The 23614-nt window shown below is 37.9% G+C and overlaps 1 long non-coding RNA gene across 2 annotated transcripts in view; it reads right to left on the reverse strand.

Annotated features, from left to right (window-relative positions):
* Positions 1–23614, reverse strand: part of LOC115265377 (uncharacterized) — a 324698-nt gene that overhangs the window by 202143 nt on the left and 98941 nt on the right. For both annotated transcript variants that reach the window (XR_009998125.1, XR_009998124.1), the window contains exon 2: positions 17613–17720. This is a non-coding gene — a long non-coding RNA (uncharacterized LOC115265377). The remainder of the gene's footprint in view (positions 1–17612; positions 17721–23614) is intronic.

The following is a 23614-nucleotide window of genomic DNA, read 5'->3' on the forward strand; positions in this document are numbered from 1 at the left end:
AGTTGATTGTAGGTTTGTCCGCTAGGTGGCGTTAGTGAGTCCAAAAAAAATTAAACCTCTGTATCTCGAGAATCCGACTACATAGAAGAATTTCGTCTTCGGCAAGGTTGATCAGGACATCAATAGCTATCCAATAGTGAAATAGTTGGATCTAGATTTATCCGTTAGGTGGTGCTAGTGAGTTCTAAAAAATTTAATCCTCTGTATCTCGAGAATCCAACTACATAGAAAAAAAATCGTGTACGGCAAAGTTGATCAGGACATCAACAGCTATTCGATAGTGAACTAGTTGATTGTAGGTATGTCCGCTAGGTGGCGCAAGTGGGCTCAAAAAAATCTGAATTTTTGTATCTTGAAAATCAGACTACATAGAAGAATTTTAATATCTCGTCTTCGACAAGGTCGATCAGGACACCAAGAGCTAACCGATACTAAACTAGTTGGTTCTATGTTTATCCACTAGGTGGCGCTAGCGAGTCATAAAAATTCTTAACTTCTGTTTCTCAACAACCAGAGTACATAGAAATATTATGTCTGCGGCAAAGTTGATCAGGACATCAAGAGCTATCCGATAGTGAACTTGTTGGTTCTAGGTTTATTCGTGAGGTGGCGCTAGTGAGTCCTAAAAAAATAAATCTCTGTATCTTGAGAATCCGACTACATAGAAGAATTTCGTCTTCGGCATGGTTGATCAGGACATCAATAGCTATCCGATAGTGAACTAGTTGGTTCTAGATTTATCCGTTAGGTGGCGCTAGTGAGTCCTAAAAAATTTAAACCTCTATATCTCGAGAATCCGATTACATAGAAGAATTTCGTCTTCGGCAAGGTTGATCAGGACACTAATAGCTATCCGATAGTGAACTAGTTCGTTCTAGGTTTATCCGTAAGGTGGCGCTAGTGAGTCCTTAAAAATTTAAACATCTATATCTCGAGAATCCGACTACATAGAAGAATTCTGTCTTCGGCAATCTCGATCAGGACATCAACAGCTATCCTATAGTGAACTAGTAGATTGTACACACCAATTTTTTTGGAACGTTTCCAGCACAAAAAAAATCAGCAAAATAAATTGCTGAATTTCAGCAAAATTTTTGATGAATTTCAGCACAGCGTTGCTGATCAACTGTCAAAATTGCGGGATGGTTCAGCAAGTTGAAAAATAATTGCTGATATTCAGTAAATTCGTATTGCTGAATGAAATCAGCACAAAAAAAATCAGCAAAGTTTTCTGAATACCAGCAAACAAATTTTGCAGTGTAGGTTTGTCCGCTAGGTGGCGCAAGTGGGCTCTAAAAATTCTGAACTTCTGTATCTCGAGAATCAGACTACATAGAAGAATTTTGACTTCGACAAGGTCAATCAGGAGCTACCCTATAGTGAACTAGTTGGTTGAAGGTTTGTCCGCTAGGTGGCGCAAATTCTAAACAAATATTGATATATTTTTTTTATGCAACTAGTTGCCAAATGATGATTTTTTCAGCACGAGTCGTACATTTATCCAACGAGGCTTGCCGAGTTGGATAAATCGGCACCAACATTTCAAAAGGGCGTAACTGCATTTTGAAACAAACCACCTTTTCACATCTGTGGGTCATATTTTAAGTTTCCCACGAAATTCACAAACATTACTAGACAGAGAAATTGCTCTTCTTTCCTGTACTGGCGGTGATTTGCATGGCGGCATTGAAATACGATCCATAGATGTGAAAGAGGGATTTGTTTCAAAATGCAGTTACGCCCTTTTGAAATGTTGGTGCCGAAATACGACGAGTGCTGAAAAAATCGAGTTTTGCAACGACTTGCATACAACATTTTTTGTAATTGCTAAAAATGCCCATTCAGTATAATCCTTGGTATAATCTTGTTTCACGCACATGTATCAAGACGAATCACGTGGTAAGCATTCATGCTCGTCAGCGTGGTGCTTTTGTTTGATCAGGTATGCTATGATAAGGCAGGTGTCAGACATTTGCAAACTCCCGTCGTCGTCATACCGCACCATGGGCAAGAGGAAAAATAGCTTCTGCTGCTGATTCTACGCCTGATCTGCAGACTTAATCTGAATCTGAATAGTCCTGATTCGTATTCGAGCTGATCAGAGGATGTAGAAGTAGCGGCTGCGTCTAAGGTAGCCTCGAAAGTTATCAAAATGTGGGTTCTGGCAAAAGTGCTGAAAAGTGCTACTTTTCAGCACTCTTAAGAGTGCTGGAAAGTAGTACTTTTCAGCACTCTTAAGAGTGCTGGAAAGTAGTACTTTTCGGCACTTTTGTTTTAGTGAAGAAAAGTAGGCCGTTTTAACATTACAACCGCGAGAGAAAAGTAGGGGAAAACGCAACGCAATTACAAAAAAGTAGTTTTACGATGAAATAGAACTGCATGGCTGCTGATTGAACCATGTCTCGTGTCCGTAGAGGACCACCGGTCGTATTAGCGTTTTGTACATGGTGCATTTGGTGCGTAGGTGAATCTTTTTCGACCGCAGTTTCTTCTGGAGCCCGTAGTAGGCCCGACTACCGCTGATGATGCACCTCCGAATTTCACGGCTCACGTTGTTGTCAGCCGTCAGTAAGGATCCGAGGTAGACGAATTCCTCCACCACCTCGAAAGAATCCCCGTCTGTCGCAACATTGCTACCCAGACGGATCCGGTCGTGTTCGGTTCCGCCTACCAGCATGTACTTTGTTTTTGAGGCATTCACCACCAGTCCGACCTTTGCTGCTTCGCGTTTCAGGCGGGTGAACTAAGGATGTCTTAACCATGAGTTTTTGAGTTTTGATAGTATTCTGCAATTTTCTTAGAGCTGAAAAAGCTCTGCCATCTGTTTGTGAAGTGCTTGGATCTCTCAATTCTTAACTATTGTTGTGATTGAATATTTACCTATGTATTTACTTTTTACTATCATTTAATCTTTCCATGTAACGAACCTGCAAAAGAATTCCAGGAGGAGCCTTAAAGAATCTCCTGGATGAATCCATGAATAAACTACTGGAATAATCTCTGCAAGAGCTGCCGTATGAAACCCTTAAGAAACTTCTGCTGAAATCACTGGTATGTAGTTCAAGAATCTCTCTTAGAGACATCACTGGAAAAAAAACTCGAAGGAACTCCTAGAGGATTCCCCAAAAGAATTAAAGCAGGAATCCCCGGAGGAATTTCAGTAGGAATCCCCAATGGAATTTTAGGAGTTATCCTGGAAGGAGTTCCAGGAGTGGTGCTCGTAGGAATTCCATGAGGGAGCCCTGAAAGAATTCCAGAAGAAATTCCCGCAGAATTTGCACAAGGAAATCCCGAAAGAATTCCAGCAGTAATCTCCAAAGGATTTCCAGAAAGAATCCTCGGAAGTATTCCAGTGGGAATTTCAAAGTGAATTCGAAAAAGAATCCCTTAAGGATTTCTAAGAGTAATCAACGAAAAATATCTAAGAGGAATCTCTGAAGGAATTCCAGGAGAAATCCCTGAAGGATTTCTAAGAGGAATTGCCGAAAGAATTCCAAGAGGAAACCTCGAAGAACTTCTAGGAGAAATCTCCGAAGAAATTTGAAGTGAAACCCCAAAAGGAATTCTAGGAGCAAACCTCAAAGGAATACCAAGAGAAATCTCTGAAAAAAAACAGGAGGAATCCTCGTTAAAGTCCAGGAGCAATCCCTGAAAAAAGTGCAGGAGGAATCCCCGGAGAAATTTTAGGAGGAATCCTCGAAGGAAATTCAGGAGAAATCCTCGAAGGAATTCCATAATGAATGCCAGGAGAAATCCCCAAACGAAGTCCAGGAGGTATACCCAACAGAATTCCAGAAGAAATTCCTGCAAGAATCACAGGGGGAACCCCCTTAAGGTATTCCGGGAGGAATCTCCGAAGGAACTCCAAGCGGAATCCTCGAAGGAGTTTCAAGAGGAAACCCCGAAGGAAGTACAGGAGGAATCCCTGAAGAAATCTTTTTTTATTTATTTTTATTCGTGAATTTTAACTTAGACTAATTCTTCACAACCCTGAAGAAATCCCCGAACGAACTCTGTGAGGAATTCCCGCAGGAATTCCAAAAGAAAATTCAGAAAGAATACCTACGCGTATCTCAAAGGAATTCAAGCAGTACATCAAGGAAATTCCAGCAAAAATCCTTAAAATAATTTCAGTGAGAATTTCAAGGAGGATTCAAGAAATAATCCCCGAAAAATTGTGAGGACGAACCAACGAAATATACCCAAGAGTTTGGGTTTGGCTCCATACAAAAATATTTGGAGTTTCATACCAAAAATCTTACCCAAGTAACACACTTGTCACAGAAGAGTCACGGCGGCGCAGGTTTTTGTTGCGCAGAAGTCATTGTGACTTACTTCTAGCAAGTTTGTATTTATTTGTTATAAGTAAGTCACTATGACTTCTGCGCAACAAAAACCTGCGCCGCCGTGACTCTTCTGTGACAAGTGTGTTACTTGGGTACAAGGGGGGGGGAGGTGTGCTGGTGTCAAAAATTCGAGAAAATTGCCTTACGTAATAAATGGATAATAATAAATAAATTCCGGGAGAAATTCCTAAAAAAAATCTAAGAGGACCGAAGGAATTCCAAGATGAATCCCCGAAAAAAATCCAGGAGAACTCAGAAAGGAGGAATCCCCGAAGGAATTCTAGGAGGACTCACCGAAGGCAACCCCGAAGAAATTCTAGGAGGAATTCCATGAGGAATCTCCGAAGCAGAGATGCCAGATTATTTTTATCAAAAATCTGTATCAATACAGATTTTTCTGTATCGCCGTATTTGAGGTTATAGCAGACACCGAGAATCCTAGATTTCAAAAGAAACTAACAAAAAAGTACTACTTTTTACTGATATTTTTTCTAAAACTTGTGTGAAAATGTACAAATTTTCATAAATTCTTTAATGTTTAAGCAGCTATTTATAATGTTTTCATTAAATTTATGGAAATTAACTTCAAATTCTGTGCTTTCTGGAGAAATCTGCATCATATTTTAAAAATCTGTATTTTCCTGTACTCTGTATCTTGTATGTAAAGAAGGTCAAAAATCTGTATATCTGGCATCTCTGCTCCGAAAAATTTGGAAGTGAAAGCTCCAAAGGAATTCCAAGAGGAAACTCTGAAGAAATTACAGGAGGAATCCCAGAAGCAACTCTAGGAGCAATCTCTGAAGGAATTCTAAATGAAATATCCGAAGAAATTCAAGGAAGAATTCTAGGAAGAATCTCCGAAGGAACTCCAGGAGAAATCCCCGGAGGAATTTAAGGAGGAATCCCTGAAAGAAGTTCAGGAGGAATTTCCGAAGGAACTCTAGGAGGAATACCCGAAGGGTTTCAAACCGAAATCCTCGTTTGATTTCCAAGAGGAATCCCCATAGGAACTCCAGGAGTAATTTTTGAAGGAATTCCCGAAGGAATCCCGAAGGAACTTTAATTCCATGAGGAAAACCAGGAGGAATCCAGGAGGAGTTCTAAGAGAAATTATTAAAGAAATTCCAGGAGGAAACCCTGAAGAAATTCCAGGGGAACTCCACGACGGAGTATCAAATGAAAACTCTGAAAGAATTTCTGGTGGAATCCATGATGTAAGTCTAGGACGAATCCTCGAAGGAATTCCAGAAGAAATCTCCAAAAAAAATTAAGGAAGATTTCCTGAAGGAACTCTAGGAGAAATTGTACGAGAAACCCCAGGAAGAATTCCAAGAAGGATGTTTAAGTTGTATCTTCGAAGGAATTCCAGGAGGAATCCCCAAAGGCAGTTCAGGAGAAATACACGACGGAATATTAGGAGGAATCCTTGAAAGAATTTTAGAAGAAATTCTAGGAAAAACCCTGAAGGAAATCTAGGAAGAATCCCCGTAAGAATTCCAAGAGGAATCTTCGAAATAATTCCAGGAGGAATTTCCGAATGATTTCTTTGAAGAATCTCCAAACAAATTCCAGGAGGAATTTCCGTAGGAATTTCAGGAGGAATGCTCGGAGGAAGTCCATGAGGAATCCCCGAAGAAATTGCAGGGGAAATTGCTGCAGGAATGCCAGGGGGAATCCCCGAAAGAATTCCGGTAGCAATCTCCGAAGGATTTCCAGGTGGAATTCTTGATAGGATTTTCAGCGGAATCTCCCGAGGGAATCTTTCTGGGTAGAAGGATCCCTGCAGGATTTGTAAGAGGAATCCCCGAAAGATTGTCAGGAGGAGTCCCCGAAAGAATTCCTGGAGGAATTCCAGAACGAAATGCTTGAGGAATTCTCCATGAGAGATCCCACAATAATATCCTGGAGATATGCCTGATTATATTCCTAAGGTTATTCTCGAAGGAACTTCAACAAGATTCACTGAAAGAACTCCTGTAAGAAATCTCTGATATAGCTCCTGGTGCATCCGTAAGTTCACCTGGAAAAATCTCAGAAAGAACCCCAAGAGAGATCCCTTGAAGAACTCATGGATGAATTCCTAAATGAATTTCTCGAGGAATCCCCTTAGGTTATCCTAAAGGAATCTGGATGAACTTCTGAAGGAATCCCTGAAGAAATTCAGGAGAAACCTCTGAAGAAACATCTTCATGAATGCCGGAAATTCCTGGTGGAATCTATGAAGGAACTCTTGGACTTATTTCTGTAAGAACTCCTGTATGAATGTCTAAAAGAACTTAATAAAATAGCTGTATTCGAATTTTTGTCAAGTCTAGATTTCGAACGTCAAGACTAGATAAGCCATTTCAAAGTTAAATTCTATCGCAGTCGAATCCAAAAATCGTTAACTGCTGTTCGACAGAACAACACTGGACGAAAAATCGGCAATAATTGAGTCCTGAGGAAGGTACCAAATGTAACCGAACCTCGGACAAGATATAATAATAGCTATTTTTTAAATGTATCAAAACTGGAAAAGCCATTACAAAGTAAAATTTTTAAAGGAACTTCAAAAAGAATCCCTGCAGGAACTCCTAGACTAATTTCTAGGACCTTCTTCCTGAAAGAACTTCTAACGGAACTTTTGATGGATCTCCAGGAGGCATCTATGAATCCTCCTGAAAAAATCTCTGAAGGGACTTCTGAAAGAATACCCGAGCGAATTTCTGTTGAAATAGCTTAAAGAACCTCTGAAGGAATTTCTAATGAACACCTGGAGGCATTCCTGAATTCTCCTGGAATTGTTGAGGAGATCCCTGAAGGAACTCCTGAAGAGGTCACCGAAGGAACTTTTGGAGCATTTCTTGAAAGAACTACTATACTGCATGAATCCTTGAAAATGTTCATGAATTAATCTATGGAGAAACTTCTGTAGGAATATCTGAAGGAACTCCTAGATAAATCCCTAAAAGAGCTCCTGAAAGGATTTCTGAAAAAAATTCCATGAGGCATACCGATAGGAATTTCAGGAGGGATTGTTGAAAAAATTCCAGGAAGGATTTCCTGAAGGAACCCTTGATGGAACTCCTGGAGTGATTTCTGAAGAATACAGAACGCCAGGAGAAACCCGTTGTTGGAATTCTAGAGGAATTCCTGAGAGATCTCCTAGAGGAATCTCTGAAGAAACTTCTGAACTAATTCCTGAAGAAACTCCTGTATGAATTCCTGAAGGAATTTCCGAAGAAATCTCTGGAGAAACACTCTGACTAATCTCTGAAGGGCCTCCTAAAGGGTGATACGGTCAAAATTTGGTCACACAAGTTGTTTCATAACTTGAGACTGCGTGCACCAAAACAGCTGATTTTTGTACCAGTAATGGTACATTATATGTAGCTAATACCATAAAATTTTCATCAAACTCGGTTCAGTATTTGCGGAGATATTGTGAATCCTGAAAACTGCAATTTGAAAATTTTGTACAAAGAGGATTAAAAAATAAGAACACATTTTTACTCTTTTATTTATAGAACCAGAAATACTGAACCAATTTCATTGAAAATTTTTCTGTACGTAAAGTATACATATCAAAATGTTGTGTAAAAATTTCATTCAATTTGATCCAGCCGTTACAAAGTTATATTTGTTTAGGTGGTCAAATTTTGTCAAATTTTTTCAAGTCAAGTCAAAATTTGGTCACACAATTTTTTTCATAACTTCAGATTTCGTACACCAAAACAGCTGATTTTTAGATCAGTAATGGTACATTATATATAGCTTGTACCATAAAATTTTCATCAGAATCGGTCTAGTATTTGCGGAGATATTTTTAAACCCTGAGATCTGCAATTTTAAAATTTTGTGCAAAAAGGATTCACACATTTTTACTGTTTTATTTATAGAGCCAGAGATACTAAACCGATTTCAATGAAAATTTTTCTGTATGTGAAGTATGCATATCAAAATCTTGTGTAAAAATTTCATTCAATTTTATCCAGCCGTTACAAAGTTATATTTGTTTAAGTGGCACCCGGTCAGTTTTTTTCATATTCAAAATGCTACAACTTTGAAAGTATTCATACAAAATGGCTCAAAATTTTACTAAGAACATATTTTCATAATAGTACTATACTGTAAAATTTTGATAAAAATCGGAGCAGTATTGGTAGTTCTATAATCAAAATTGTGCTTTACTGACCTTAAATTTTCGAAAATTTACTATGGAGCGCCTTTGTACAAAATTTTAAAAAGGTAGGTCGATGGTTTTATCTATATATCAACCAATACTCAATCGATTTTGATAAAAATTTTATGGTATAAGCTACATATAATGTAGCATTACTGGTACAAAAATCAGCTGTTTTGGTGTACGCAGTCTAAAGTTATGAAAAAAATTGTGTGACCAAATTTTGACCGTATCACCCTTTATTGGATCCCCTGATGAATCTTCTGGATGAATCTCGGATGTATTTCTAGGAGGAATCCCTGAAACCACCTGAAAAAAATCTGATCGTTCTCCTGTCGAGACCTTTCTGAGAGATCTTCTGAAAAAAAAAATGCGTGTTGAAACTCCTAGAGGCATCCCTGAATCTCTGAAGGAACTATTGGAGACATCTTTGAAGAAACTCCTGAAGGAATCTCTTAAGGAACTTCTGAAAAATTCTTTGATTGGAATTTTAGAGAAATCTTCGAAAGAGTTTTAGTATTTTATCTCAACTTATTGTAAACAAAATTTTGTTCGCGCCCTGATCACCGGCGTGAAAAATGAAAATCGGCGGCGTGACAAACATCGGCGTATGGCGCGCCGCCGATATCGGCGTCGGCGTCGGCGTGGGGCAAAAACTGTCGGCGGCGGCGGCGTGGCGCGGCGGCGCACAGGTCTACCCTGTCCATGGATTCCTTTGAAAATTATTTCAGGAATTTCTCATTGATTTTTTCTTGGTACATTTCGAAGAATTTCTCAAAAAAAAAAATCTCAAAAGATTCACCAAAATTCCTTCTGGGATTCCTTCAAGAGTTCTTCTGCTTGTATTTTCACGAATTTTTACACACATTTTATGAGGAACTCCACCAGAAATATTCACAATTTTTTTTCCGGGAGTTTCTTTGAAATTTCTTCGAAAATTCTTCTAGAAATTTTTCCAGAAAATCTCCTTAGGAGTGCTCCAAAAAATCCTCCACGCGTTTCTTCGAAAGATGCGATTCGTGGAGAAATTTGATTCGGTGATTCTTTCTGAAATTTCTTTAGGGCTTCCTTAAGAAATTCAGAAAATTTTCCAGAGACTTTTTCAGAAAATTTTCCGGGAATTTTTTAAGAAATTATTGATTAAATTTCACCAGAGTTTCCTTTAGGTATTACTTCATTCATTCAGGGATAGCAATTCCCAAGGAACTTTTAAAAAAGTCTATGAACACCTGATGAATTCCACGCCAACTCATCCAGTGGTTTACAGCATCCTCTCAGAATTCAATGAATTTATTTGGGTATGTAGACTATGTATTTATTCTTGCCTGTACACGACATGCAAACGCAAAATGGTCACAATTATGGAAGTGGTCATAAAACACTGAACTGACATACAGGTTGTGTCTCAGTGAGGCCGTCACGCTAAGAAGAAGATGATTTTTTCTTCTGAGAATTCCTTCAGATGTATCTCCAGGAGTTCTTCCAAGGATTCCTTCGGAAAGTTTTTCAGGTATTTCTTGGAAACGTATTGAGGGATTTCTTCAAGAATAAGAGCAGTACCTTTGTCTACGATATCTGACGATTTTTTTTATAGATTCCTGCAGAATTTCTTCTACAGATTTTTCCAGAGGTTTCTCACGTACTTTTTTTTCGTTGGAATTACTTGTAGTTCCTTTTTTTCTAAGAATAACGAGGTTTTCCCCTTTTCCCCTTTTCCCAGGGATTGCTCACAAGGTAACTTTAGAAATTGCTTCAGGAATTTTTGATCAGAAATTCTGTCAAGTATTTCTTGTAGGTGTCTCTCAAAAGTATCTTCAGTAGTTTTTTGAGGGATTTCTTGAGACAATCCCCTAGAGATTTCTTAGTAAATCCTACATGAAATTCCCAATGAATTCTTCCGTAATTTAAGTACAATTTCTGGAAGAACTTCTGAAAATCCCTGGAGAAACACTCTAACAAATTCAGCAGGGACCTCTTAAGATATCCCTGGAAATGTTTCTGATGAAACTGTAAGAGTTATTTTTAAAAACAATCCTTGAAGAAATTCCAGCAGAAAGTACTGTAGGAGTTTCTCAGAAATTTCTTGGAGAAGCCCTGGGAAGAATTTTCGAAACTATAACTGTAGGATTTGTTAAGAAATTTTAATAAGAATATCTAAAAACCCCTTTTTAGGAAATCCCTCTTTAAATTTTCTTAAGAAATTCTCAAAATTTTGAACATGTCTCTGGGGGTCTCCTCAAAGACAATTTAAAAAAATCCCAGCAGAAATTTTCTAAAGAAACCCTGAGGAGTCCCGTAATCAGAAAGGCGGGATCCCCCCCTTTACGGTTTGCTTGTACCTCTCATGTGCACACTTCAGCGAAACTCCATAATCAAGTGCTAGGAATTTTGATAGTGAAGAAGCTTTCAGTGCAATCCCTGTAGAAATCTTAGGAGCTAATTTCGATTGAATTATGGAGGAATATCTGAAGAAATCCCAAGGAATATTTTGAAAGAATGTCAGCAGTAATTTCTCAAGAAGTTCTGGAGAAACTGCTCAGAAAATCTTTTGTGGAATTCCTAGAATATTCCTCAATATTTTTTGAAGGATTTATATGTAAATTCTTGGAGCGATTTCTGAACGTATTTTTGTAGAAATCTGTGGACGATTATATGAAAAAAAAAAAGAATTCTGATTACCTGGAGATCTCTAGAAAGACAAACTCTTGAGAAAGTTCTTAAGGAATTTCCGTAGATAATCCTAGGTTCGAGATGAACTAGCCTAGGGTTAAAAATCTCGTTAACACAGATAAAAAAAAATCCTAGGTAATAATATTGAATAAATTTCTTACAGAATTCGTGGAGAAATTATAAAAGTTATCTGTAGAGAAAACTCCGGTTAAATTTCTAGGGGTGACATCGACGAATATCTGGAGAAATTACTGGAGAATTCTCTGTATGAACTCCTGCAGGAGGATCTCTAGGGGAATTTCTGCCTGAATCACTGAAAGTAATAATGCAAGAATCTTTGGAGTATTTCCTGTAGGATTTTTATTTTCAGAAATTTCTGTACACATTCATGTTGGAATTCTTAATGGAATCCCTAGAGTAGTTCCTGAACAAATCTCTAGTGGAATTCCCAAAGAAATACCTGAATGAATTCCAAAAGGAATATCTAGAAAATTTTCCTGAACCACTGGAAGAATTTCTAAGGAATCTCCAAGAAACTCCTGGAGGAAATTCCCGAGGAGTTCCTGGAGGAATTCCCAAGGGGTTACTGGAGGAATTCCTGGTGACTTCCTGAAGGAATTCTAGGAGAGCTTCTGAGGCAGTTCCCTGGAAACTCCTGGAGGGATTGCCGGGGAACTCCTGGAGAAAGTCCCGGGGAACCACTACAAGAATTTCCAGGTAACTTTTGAAGGATTTCCTGGAGGAATTCGTGGGGAACTCTTGGAAAAATTTCCTCGGAACTCCAAGAGGAATTCCTGGGGAACTTCTGGAGGATTTCCTTGGGAAACTTTTTCGGAAATGCCTGGGGAACTCCTGGCGGTATTCTCGTAGAATTTATTGGAGAATTCCTGAAGAATTTATTGGATAGTCTCATGAAATGATTCTTGGAGAACTTCTAGAGAAATGCTTGGGGAACTCCTAGAGGAATTCCCGGAACACTCCTCGAAAAAATCCCAGGAAACTCCCCCTGGCATTCCCGGAGAATGAAAATGTAAATGTAAATGTAAATGTAAATGTAAATGTAAATGTAAATGTAAATGTAAATGTAAATGTAAATGTAAATGTAAATGTAAATGTAAATGTAAATATAAATGTAAATGTAAATGTAAATGTAAATGTAAATGTAAATGTAAATATTTTTAGGGATCTGCTGGATGAGTTTCCGGGCATCATTACCGGAGGACTTTTTAGGGAAATCTTGAGCTCCTTAAACAAATTTCGTGGAAATTCTGGAGAGAATTTCGGGGATCATTTATGAAGAAATTACCGCACGCTATGACCAAAGGAAAGTATTATGAAAAGTGAATGTACCTCAAAATTTATTCGCTAGAAATATATTTTTGGACCTCTATCTAGATTCAGAAAACGTGTGGCTTAAAATAATCCATCTTGGGTTTTTTCCCATACATTTTTATATGGGACGAAATTGACCTTAAAATGACTTTTTTCGGTATTTGTATGGGAAAATAGGAAAAAAATCAAAAATATAAAAAAAACCCAAGACGAAATATTTTAAACCGCAAAGATTCTGAAACTAGAGGTCCAAAGCTACGATCCTAGGGAAAAACATTTGAGGTACATTCGATTTTCATAATACTTCCCTTTGGACATAGCGTGTACCGTAAAGGAATTCCCTGGAAAATCATGAAGGGATTTGACCAAAAATGCTGGGAAATTTCTAGAAATATCCCGTTTAATTCTTGGAAGTATTCCTAGATGAAGCCATGGAGGTATCCCCGGGGCTCCTGTAGGAATTTCCTAGGAACTCCTAGAGTAATTCTAGTGGAATTCCTGAAGAACATTCCGGGGTACTTCTGAAAGAAGTTCTATGTAGATTCTGAAGAAAACTCTTATCAATTCTTGGGAAACTGCTTGAGACAATTTTTGAATTATTTCTCAGAAGTATCACATAAGGCATTCAGGGAGAACTCTAGTTGGAAACCCAGAAAGTGCTTCTGGAAGAATCTCAAAAGGAACTGTTGTAGGATTCCCTAAACAAACAACTTGAGGAGCTCCTGAAGGAACTATTGGAAGAATTTCAGAGGCATAACAAAAAAAAATGGGGCATTCCCAGAAGAAACTATTTAAGGAATTTCACAAGGATGAATTCCAATAGGAACTCCTGTCGGAATTATCGATTTCATTTTTCTTCATATCATTCTTGCAGCATTATGACATCAATTACTAACATAAAAAGGGGGAATTTTACTTGAGCGCTCTACTTGGAAACAGGAAACTTACCATTATGATGAAAGTATTCTGCTAACAAAAAATAAATAAAAAAATTACCTTAGACCCCTTGACAGATTTTTTCGACTTGACCCTTAAATTAAAGAAGAATATCTATACTTTCTTATGACAAAAGTTCAGACATACTTATTACTTTGATTTTCGTAACTTTTTCTACTTATAAACACAGCCGCCATGAATACGATTCAAACCATGCTAGAGTCAACCCGATCGGTTTATCCATTCGTATGTTTTGTTGCCTCAAAGGGACTTCAAACTCATTTAAATACAGTGTATCAAACAATTGCCCGTACAGCAATTTTTTGGTCAAAATAATTTTTCACTCAAATGTTCATAAATTTGGTATACGTCAATCAAAATCGCTGAAATTGTGACCAATCATGAATCATATATTAAAGCTCTGTTAATAAAATTTTAAGCGAGTTCTAATAAGTTTTCTGAAAATTACAGAACTTTTAGAAAAACTTATAAGATTTTTGAATACATTTTTAAAACATTATATCTCAATATGTACTCGATGAAACTTATTCAATTTTTTGTGTGTTACAGCTGATACCTGAGTTTTTCATATGCAGCTACTTTTGAGGTTTTATATTCACTACAAAAATATAAAAAATGTGCTTATGTAGTTGACGATGTTTAAAAATTTACCCAGTTTGGCACAGATAATCTGCCAAACGTTTTCCACCAATAAAAGTGCATTAACTTAACAAAAAATACATTGGACCTACTCTTCATATGTAGTTAAGTAGGTCCCGTATAAAAATATTACATTAAGAGAGTTTAAAAACGTTGAAAACACTTGGCACTTTTATTGATCAATATATGATAAATTTCCAAATGACACTCTTAACATATACAGATTTTTCATATTTTTTGTAGTGAATATACAACTTCAAACGATGCTGTATATAAAAGCCTTAGGTATAAGCTGTATCACAAAAAAATGTAAAAAGTTTCATCGAGTACATATTGAGATATAATGTTTTAAAAATGTGTACAAAAATCTTATAAGTTTTACTAAGAGTTCATTTCAGAAAACTTTTTCGATCTCGCTCAAAATTTTACCAATAGAGCTTTAATATATGGTTTATGATTGATCAAAATTTCAGCGTATTTGATTGACGTATAAAAAAGTTATGATAATTTGAATGAAAAATTATTTTGACCAAAAAATTGCTGTACGGACAACTGTATGCATGGATATTATAGAAAAGTATGTTTTGCTCGATTATGTCAAGTTTGTCAAGTCTTCCGACATTTGAAAGCAGGCTTGATGGTGTAGTGGCTACTGCTTCTGATTCGTATACAGAAGCTTCTGGGTTCAATCCCTGGTCCGTCCATTTCCTCCGAAAACGAGTTTTCCCTTTTTTCCAACTTTCAGAGCACAGTGTCAATCTATCATATAACGCCTACGGGTTATGCAATCAAACTTACTGTATTGCAATATCTTCAGAGCAATGAATACACTTATCTATCATCTTACACCTGGCATCCACGCACCAATGCACAGTGGGAAAAATCGACCCAAAAAACGGATCTTTTAACGCCGCTGGTTTCGGTACGTGAAGTTGACCATTTCTGACGTAAAAAAATACGAGAAATCGATTGGCGCTAAATTCATTCACCGCACGGCACGGGAAGTGGTCCATTTTGCCCCATTTTGCCCTTTTTCCATACAAAAAGGATATCAAAATGTACTTTTAAACCGCCAACACGACCGCAGATCGTTGAAAATAGCTGTAGGTATGATTGAAAGTTAGTAGCAATCATAAGAATGCATAAAAGAACCTTTTAAATGCTTATTTTGCCCCATATGCCCCAACAACTGCTGGATATTCACAAGTTTTCCTAATTATGAGTGGATTTTTAGTGTTACTGATTTGAAGTTGATTTGTTTGGCATAAACAAAAAGCGCTAGACCTGTTATCACCAGAATCATCTTCGGGAGTCGTCCGATTTGCCCCATTTTGCCCTATGTTCATGAAAAAATGAGATTTAAAATGTATTTATGAAAAACAAATACTGCTATGGAACGTTGAAATTAGTTTTAGGTACAATTGGAAGCTTACAGTTATCATGCGCATATATGATAGATATTTTCCCTATTTTATCCTACATGCCCCTAAAACTGCTGGAAAATAACATATTTTGTATGGTTTTGTTATGTTGCTGGATGCAAAACATGAAATCCTGGATCATTATTGATATTTACAAATGCGGTTTATCGATTTATACTAGAACCATTCTCGGAATGGTATGAAAAGCTGTCCATTTCACCGCAATTTGCCCTGATTTTTTGTCATGTGATGAATAAATCATTTTGCCCTCATTTTTTGTCATGTAATAAATAAATAAATTTCCCTTATTAGCATTGGTACTGAAACCAATGTTATCAAAAAGACATATATATGACTTTTTCTATAATATCAGCTTTTGATGGGGAATTAAGGGCATAATAAGCATTTTATAGAATATGTCAAATATGCGCTAAACTGAATAGATAGGGCGTCTTAAAGCACCAAATTATCAATATTCAAGATGCCTCATTTAATCAGTTGTTTGCATATTTGCCACAAATTAAGATTAAAATTAATGCTTATTATACCCTGAATTCCCCAAAGTCATATTTTTTAACTGTCCTTTCGATTACATTGGTTTCAGTACCAAAAGCCCATCAATTCGCACATAAGCAAATGCGGGAAATTAATTCATTCATGAGGCGACAACAAATCAGGGCAAATTGGGATGAAATGGACAGCTATTTGTACCCTCCCGAGAATGATTCAAAACCAATCTATAAAACGTATTTGAATATATAAAAAATGATCCAGGACTTCATGTATTCCAACCAGTGACATTCAAATACAAAACATGTTATCATCCAGCAGTTTTAGGGGCATGTAGGGTAAAATATGGAAAATATCTTTCATATATGCGTATGATAACTGATAGTTTCCAATTGCAACTAAAACTAATTTCAACGTTCCATAGCAGTATCTGTTTCTTATAAATCATTTTTATATGATAATAGGGCAAAACGGGGCAAATTGGACAACTACTGAAGATGATTCTGGTAATAACAGATCTAGCGGTTTTTGTTTATGCAAAAAAAAATCAACTTCAAATCAGTAACCTTAAAAATCCATTCATAATTATGTAAAATTCACAATTTCCAGCAGTTGTTGGGGCATATGGGGCAAAATAAGCATTTAAAAGGATATTTTCTATATGTTTATGATTTCTATTAACCTCTAATTACACCTGCAGCTATTTTCAGCGATCTACAGTCGTGTTAGTTGTTGAGAAGTACATTTTGATACTCTTTTTGTATGAAAAAAGGGCGAAATGGGGCAAAATGGACCACTTCCCGTGCCGTGCGGTGAATGAACTTAGCACCAAACGATTTCTCGTAATTTTTTACGTCAGAAATGGTCAACTTCACGTACCGAAACCAGCGGCGTTAAAAGATCCGTTTTTTGGGTCGATTTTTCCCACTGTGCAATGTGTGAACCCATTGCCCATATATCCCATATATCCTACTAACATTCCGACAGCCGCATGAATTTGTACAGACGCAGAGGTATATTCGGTCTGATGTGGATACAAACGATTGTAATCATCACTTCCGTCCCTTTTCCCACACTGACCAGCAACCTTACGTGGCAGGCGCCATTGTCGCCTGAAAATAGAAGATAACCAACACTCATACACTGAAGATGCTTGCTTAGTCCCCGGCAGATATCTCATTGGTTCCTTATGTGAGTGTAGCTGGTCTGGCGACACTGGGACTGGAGTAGCATCCACGGGCGGTCATTCAAACTAAAGCTCAAGCTCAAGCTCTTCCGCCATTTGAAAGCTTAGGAGCTTCCATTTTATTTGATTCTTAGAGCAAAATGATCTATAGAGGGCTATGTTCCCATACAAATGAGTGGAAGCTATCAAAAAAAAAAAAAAAAATAACATTTCTTGTAAATTTGTTCAAAGGGAAGTTACTTAGCAATAATGGTTCAGTTGAGAGTGTTGTGTGCCTAGCCTCTCATCATACAATCAGAGATTCCTTTTTAACTGGATGAAGTGTCTTAACTGCTACCCGACCCCTACCAATTGTAGAACATTTTTTATCTATGTAGTAGTATAATTACCTCGTCTAGCATTAATCCCCTTCATCAACGGTATAATCCTCTTTTCGAACATAACAATTCGAGTCGGTGCAGTTTGCATTGTTTATGACATCTAGCCATTGAGCAGAGCTGAAACGAAAGCAGAGAAGAAAAACTTTTCTTAATAGGACAGATCGGTGAAGTACTAGATTTGTAGTAATGAGCTGAATTTTAGTATGGTGAGAAGGTTAATTCTCCGTTTCTGCAATGAAATGGTGCAAAAAGCGTGGGTATTATGATTCCTTGCCTAATTTGATGCTGTTTGAGCAAAACTTTGGACAACAGTGTTGTTGTTTTCTCTATTTCTTGTAACATAAACAACATAGTTATCCAAAGTTTTGCTCAAACAGTATCAAATTAGGCAAGGAATCATAATACCCACGCTTTTTGCACCATTTCATTGCAGAAACGTAGGATTGACCTTCTCACCATACTAAAATTCAGCTCATTACTACAAATCTAGTACTACACCGAACGTGCCCCATTATCGAATAAATTTTGATTGCAATTTTAATCGTTGAAGGGGAATGACACTTTTTGTTGTGAAATGGAACTTAACGGTGACATCAATCGCGAGCTTATCTTGCACACACACATGCATATGATGATAATGATGATTGCATTAAATATCAGTTTTAATCGTTTATATTTCCTAGAACGATTATGAATGAGTAATTTAGATTTTTTTTTTAAATTTTTGACTAGTCTAATGGCTTGCCTTAAAGTGTGTATTACTCGAAATCGAATAAGCGTCAGCTTACTAGATTAAAGCAAATTTCTCAGCAATTTATGCTGGAACTATTCCTCGCCCACCCACGATAATGGGTTACCCCGGCACATGGAAAGATCCACTCCTCCAACACAATAACCCAGGCGAAAGAAACTATCCCCCGCATAAATGCGTTAAAATGTTCTAATGCAATAAAGGAACTAAGTGTGGGCAGTGGCTGAAGAAGATGCTTTTATCGTCTCACTTTTCTTCCAGCTGGCCGGTCGTAATTTCATGCACTTCTAGCCCTGGGTGCTATGCTAGTCGAGAAAGGAATCAACAACAAGATGAAGAGGAAAAAAAAACAGGAAGAATTCTCTGAAGTTGCGAACGGCACACAAAACCAACAAAAGCCAGAACCAAAGTGGAAAAGTGACCCCTTAAAACAATACCAACCGCCGCCTGGAACCGGACAAGGGAGGAGCGGAGGGGTGTTTTAACGGTGGCCATAGAGCGTCCTGCCTTTCGCTCGTTTCGCCACGGTTCGCTGAGCGCGCGCTGACAGCATTGCAACCGTTTATGTGTTTCCATTGGCAACGCCAACGCCTGCTACGCCACGAGATTCGAGACGATAGTGGATAGTAATAATACAGCTTCCTTTCGGCAATCCCATCAGCAGCAGTAGTAGCAGTAGAAGCAATGTGCGGCTCTTAAGACCTACCGAGAGTGGTCCCAGGCACGTAACCAGCCAACAGAATCAAAGACCATTTGGCCACGGTGGCCAAAGGAGATTCGAGGCGTGGGAGCACATCCTGTGTAGTGTTACTTGTGTGTAAAACGAGTCGAATTTGCTGCGTTTGGAAGGAGGAAAAAATCGACAAAAGTAAAGCAGCAAACGGTTTGGATCCTGGACTTTTTTTTTCTGAATTGGGGGTTGCGCCGGTAATTGCCTCAAATTACACGCTTTCTCTTTTGCTTCCACAGCTTTTTAGGTTCTTTCATTTGGTCGTTCCATCATCATAACTGTTTGTTTGGATCTCGGTTGCTTTTCATCTTGTGGCGTGTTTTTGTGTTTGTTTGATTTCTTTTTATGTTGTACTTAGAAAACTAAAACATCAATAGTTGAACAGGAACTTAAGCATCCGGCTGGCGTAGATGTGTACTGGCCACTTCCAGTACACGATTAAACTCTCCTCTTTCACCTCCCGAATAAACTCTTTTGCTCCAGAAATTTTATCTGGGGATTCCACCCGGTATGCCAAATGGGCATTCCTCCAAGAAAAAATCCAGGAGTTCGATCTGAAATTTATCCAGGAACTCATTGAGGGTTCCCAAAGGAAAATCCTGGAGAATTCACAAAAGAAACTTCTAAAAGGAGTCCCAGAAGGAATACTTGGATGATTCCTTGGTAAACATTCTGGATCATTTGCATAATGAACTCGAGGTGGAAATTCTTGAAGAATTTGCAGAAAGAACTTCTGGAAGAATTCCAGTTCATAAACTACGAAGTTTCATTTTTTGCAATCTCAGACCCTCTTCCCCCTCGTAGATTTTGGTTCGTACAAAAATTTCTAGATTTGTATAGATCGTAGACTTTTGCCAGCCCACCCCTAAAGATCTACATAGCTTATGGACAGGCCCTAAAGAGCTCCTGGAAGGCACCCCGGTGGAACTTTGGCAGAAATCAGAAAAGAACTCCTGGATTATGGCTAGAAAGAACTTCTGGAATCTCTAAAGACTTCTATAAGGAACTTGTAGAGGAAAAAAACACATAATTTTTGTTCTACCTCTTGGCATTAAGTCACCACTGAAACAGTCTGCTTCCCTGCTACTCAGCTTAGTGTTCAATGAGCATTTCCACAGTTATTAACAGAGAGCTTCCTCTGCCAATCATTATCTTACATGTGTATATCATGTGGCAGGCACAAAGATATTCTATATCCAAGGAAGTCAAAGAAATTTCCATTACAAAAAGCTCCTAGACCGATCGGAAATCGAACCCGTTACCCTCAGCATGGTCGGTCATGCTGGCTACCAACGCCTTTACAGCTGTGACTATAGGCTCACTCCTAAAACCCCTAATAAATCCAACTTGCGGTGATGACGCCTTTCTCGTGCCTTCAAAATCCCATTTCAACAAAACTCAATTGACATGTTGATGAACATCGCACTTTTATACGTTTATCTGGCTAGTGATGTTTGAGCCTTAAACTCTTCAAAAAATCTGCAACTTTAATTTTAAGCCGCCATTTTGGGTTTAAGTCCGCCATCTTTGAAATTCTCCTCAGCATTTTTGGACTCCAGATTTCTTCCCCATTCTAGATATAGGGTAATATGCCAACTGTTGCACGGCTTAAAATTCGCCAATTGTTGCACACCTCATAAGAATAACATGGAGTGTGCAACAATAAGCGAGTTTTTAGCTGTGCAACAATTGGAAAATTACCCTACTCATATTGAATGGGTTTAGAACCTAAAACTCAATGAAAAGCCGCCATCTTAGATTTAAGATCGCTAACTTGGATATTCTGGTCGCGATTTTTGGACTCCGGACATCTTCTCCATACCAAATATACCCATATTAAATGGTTTTTGAGCCTAAAACTCAATTAACCAGCCACCATCTTGGATTTTAGGTCGCCATTTTGTATATTATGGTCGCTATTTTTGTAATCCAGACTTCTTCTATATACCAAATAAACCCATATTGTATGGTTTTAGGGCCTAAAACACAATTAAACAGCCGAAAACTTTAATTTGGAGCCGCAGCCTTGGATTTCAGATCGTCAGCTTTGATATTCTGGAGTCTAGACATCTTCCCCATAGCAAATCATGTTGGTTATTCCGGTTGCCATTTTGGACTCCGGATGTCTTCTCCATACAAAATATACCCATATTTATTTATTTCTACGTCTTCGGCAAAACTGCCGTACAGACTGATAAAACAGAAAAACAAAATTAGCTTAAAACTCCATTAAACAGCCGTCACCTTGAATTTGAAGCTGCCATCTTGGATTTAGACCGCCATCTTGTATATTCTGATCACCATGTTTGGAGTCCAGACATCTTCCAGACACCATACCAAATATACCCATATTGCATAGTTTTAGAGCCTAAAACACCATAATTCAGCCGCCATCTTGAATCTGGAGTCGCCATTTTGGATTTTAGGCTGACATCTTGAATTTTGGGCCGTTACCGTGGAATTTCTGGTCTCCAGTGTTGATTTCCGCACAAAATTCGTCAACCATGCTAAATGTTACAAAAATCGCTGCAGTTTGATGTGTCGCCGCATGATGGGGCTTGGTTCAATTTTATGTACGGCCATTTCTACCATAACTCCGGAACGACTTGACCGTATCCAGGACATTTTTAATAGCAAACAATGCTATAAAATTCCGGATCGATCTGTGCTAAGATCCAAAAATTCGGCCAATGGAAGTGCCTTAAAAGTGAGTAACTTTATTGTGCACAGACAAACATACACACATACACAACATACAGATATCATCTGAATTCTTCGAACTGAGTTGATTGGTATATGTGACTCGACCCTCCGAGCCTTCTATCGAAAATTCGTTTTCGTACACTTTAGTGCACGAGAAAGGCAATACACCAGAAGGAGTTTAATTTCGAACTTTTGAAGGTTCCCCAGAAAGAACTCCTGAAAGATTGAGTGCGTTCCAGAAGGAACTCTAGAAACGCACTCAGAAGAGCTTTAGGAGGAGTAAATCGAAGATTTACGGAATGAACTTCTGATGGTTTCCCAAAAAGAACAGAAGAAGATGTCCCAGAAGAAACTCCTGAAGAATTCCCACAACAACAAAAATCTCCTGAAAAATGCTTAGAAGGAACTCCTGGAGAGATTCTTGAAACAAACTCCTGGAAGATTCCCACAAGGAACACCTTCTTCCCTGAAGGATTTTTGGAAGGCACTTCTTGAGGACTCTCAGAAACAAATCCATTGAGATATTGAAAAGGAACTTCAGGAGTGCACATACAAGAGCTTGTGAAAAAAAATTTAAAAGGAATTTCTGACTTCCAGAAGAAACTGAAGGAGATTTTCCGAAAGGAACTCCTGGAGAAATTCCTGAGTAAACTTCTGAAAGATTCCTATCAGGAGCTTCCGGATTCCGGAATCCGGAATTCTCCAGGAAAAACTTCTGCAGGATACCCACAAAGAACTCCAGAAAGATCTTTAGGAGGGCTTCAAGATGGAACTTCTGATTCTGGATTCTGATTCTGGATTTTCAGGACAAATACCTGAATTTCTTCGGAAATGTATTCAGGGACTGTCCCACAAATGCCTCATGAAATTCCATGGCGGCATCTATAAAAAAAACCATCAAAGATTCACTCGGAAATTTTCTCCAGGAAGTTCTTTAGTCAAAAATTCTTCACGCCAACTAGACTAGTAGAGGTTCTCGGAACCGTCATAAAATCAAATACCTTTTAATTTGGTTTTAAGATGGTTCTAAGAACCTCTTCTCGTCTATTTGACTTAAATATGTTGCTTGGGCGATTTCTTCCAGAAAATCTTCAAAGAAATTCAGCCATCAATGCCTTCGAAGGGTTCTCTGAGAAATCTTTCAGGAATTCGTCCAGTGATTCCTTTAAAAAATTCTTAGTTTCCTTTGAATTTTCTCCAAATTTTTTGAAAGATTATCTGAAAAAAATAATGTACCATCTTCTTAATAAACCCTTCCTGAATTCCTTCTGATGTTGTTCCATGGTTACCTTTGGAAAATCCTCTAGGAATTCCTTCTTTCTTTCATTCTTTTGAAAGTTTCTTAGAACATATTCCATGGATTGCTTCAGAATTTGTCCAAAGATTAAAAAAAAAATTGTCCAAGGATTTTTGAAGATTGATCTCTATGAGTTTCCAGAAATTACTTCAAAAATTCTTCTAGGGATTCGTTAAAAACATTAGAAATTTCTTCAGGGATTACTTCAGAATATTCTAAAGAGATTTCTTCAAAACATACTTCAAAGATTCTTCAATACATTCTTCCCGTGGTTTCTTCAGAAGTTCGTTCTGGTATTGTTTCAGAAAGTCCTCCAGAGATTTGTTCAGGATTCCATTGAAAGTTCTCACATGAATGTGTCCAAAAACTTCTTCAAGGGTTTATTCAGAAATTCCTGCAGAAATCTTCAAGAGGTTGATGCATTATTACTTTCAGTGATTCAGGCAAGAACTCCTCCAAAGATTCCGGTAAGAAGTCCTACAGAGATTCCTTCAGGATTTTCTCTAGATATTCCTCCATGCATTACTTCA

The sequence above is a fragment of the Aedes albopictus genome, chromosome 2 (assembly GCF_035046485.1).
Source record: "Aedes albopictus strain Foshan chromosome 2, AalbF5, whole genome shotgun sequence".
Classification (NCBI taxonomy): Eukaryota; Metazoa; Arthropoda; class Insecta; order Diptera; family Culicidae; genus Aedes; species Aedes albopictus.